The 1,223-nt window shown below is 39.7% G+C and overlaps 1 protein-coding gene across 1 annotated transcript in view; it reads right to left on the bottom strand.

The window, feature by feature from the left end:
• The window catches only part of DCUN1D3 (DCN1, defective in cullin neddylation 1, domain containing 3), an 8,510-nt gene extending 8,384 nt beyond the window's left edge, over positions 1-126 (bottom strand). Inside the window, exon 1 of the mRNA XM_009886553.1 lies at positions 51-126. The gene's annotated coding sequence lies outside the window, so the exon portion shown is untranslated. The remainder of the gene's footprint in view (positions 1-50) is intronic.
• Between the last annotated feature and the right edge of the window lie 1,097 nt (positions 127-1,223).

The raw sequence follows: 1,223 nt of genomic DNA, 5'->3' as shown, positions 1-1,223 counted from the left end.
TTCTGTTGATGCTGGGCAAGTGATCTTGTAAGCAAACATCTAATACTTACATCGTTTCAGCTACACAGGGAATCATTCCACGAGCTTTCACAGCCTCCTTCAGGCTCCCTGGGTTCCACATGGAACGCTGAAAGACAAAAGACCACGCAAACCTTTACATTTAGAATAGGCTACGAAAACCATAAAATGCACCAAACCTCTCAAAAGAGACTATGCGTTTAATAAAACCCTTCATAGCTAAAATACATTTGTTCAAAGAGTAATTTTATAAAACCACTTCACTTTTTTACATATTAAGTAGCATTAACAGCACTAACACTGCATTGTCATATAAAGCATAGATCAGGTCCTGAATACAACAGACAAGTTCAAATGTTTGTCAGGAGTAAACACACGCTTCCGGATACTTTTATGGCTTTCAGCACGGGAGAGTTAATTCCTCATTTCATGCACTCAAAGCAAAACAGAGGACATGCTATCATTGTCAATGCATGTTAGCTAAGCGGCTGTTTAATCTGTGAATGCCAGACAGCTGCTACCTAGCAAAGCATAATTTGGGTCTAGAAAGTAATTCTCTTTTTTCATTCTCTAGCACATTCTTTTCCATGTTTGTTTTCCCATGTTCAGTTGAGCCGGCTCAACTTCACTTCTCTTAAATTCCCAGCTCTGCTATACAACTACAAGGCTCTGAAGTGAGCATGACAAAGGTATGTTTGCTTTGTGTAGCAAGAGCTAAAACCATAGCACCTAGTCAACACCTCTGTTTGTATCTGATCCAGAAAAAAAAACAAAAAACCCAAGAAAGCTCTGGCAAAGCTCCTCTGCTCTACCATGCTAACAGAAACACTAAACCATCTTGTTCTTACGGTTCTTCGTATATCTAGGGAGCACACTTACATGAGACCTACTTCTTAGGAAACAAGTGGGAACATAAGCCTATTCAGTGCTTTCTCAGTAGAAAGTAGGGAATGGATGTAGAAAGACAACCACGAAACAAGTTCTTATCGCATATGCCAATCTCTGCATGAGTTGAATTTTCCCCAAGCTTTAGTCCTGTATCTGGATTAGGACAAATTTCACCAACAAATAAAACCTAGTTCAGATAGAAGCTTTTTAAAAAGCTTTTAAAAGCCCAGGGAAACAGGCATCCAAAATTCTTCAAGACCCCTAGAAACTGTGGAGTGGCACTTTCGCCCATAATATACACACACACGGAGCAAAAC

The sequence above is a fragment of the Charadrius vociferus genome, unplaced genomic scaffold (assembly GCF_000708025.1).
Source record: "Charadrius vociferus isolate BGI_N301 unplaced genomic scaffold, ASM70802v2 scaffold46, whole genome shotgun sequence".
NCBI classification, from domain to species: domain Eukaryota; kingdom Metazoa; phylum Chordata; class Aves; order Charadriiformes; family Charadriidae; genus Charadrius; species Charadrius vociferus.
This window is presented reverse-complemented; position numbering and strand designations above follow the sequence as displayed.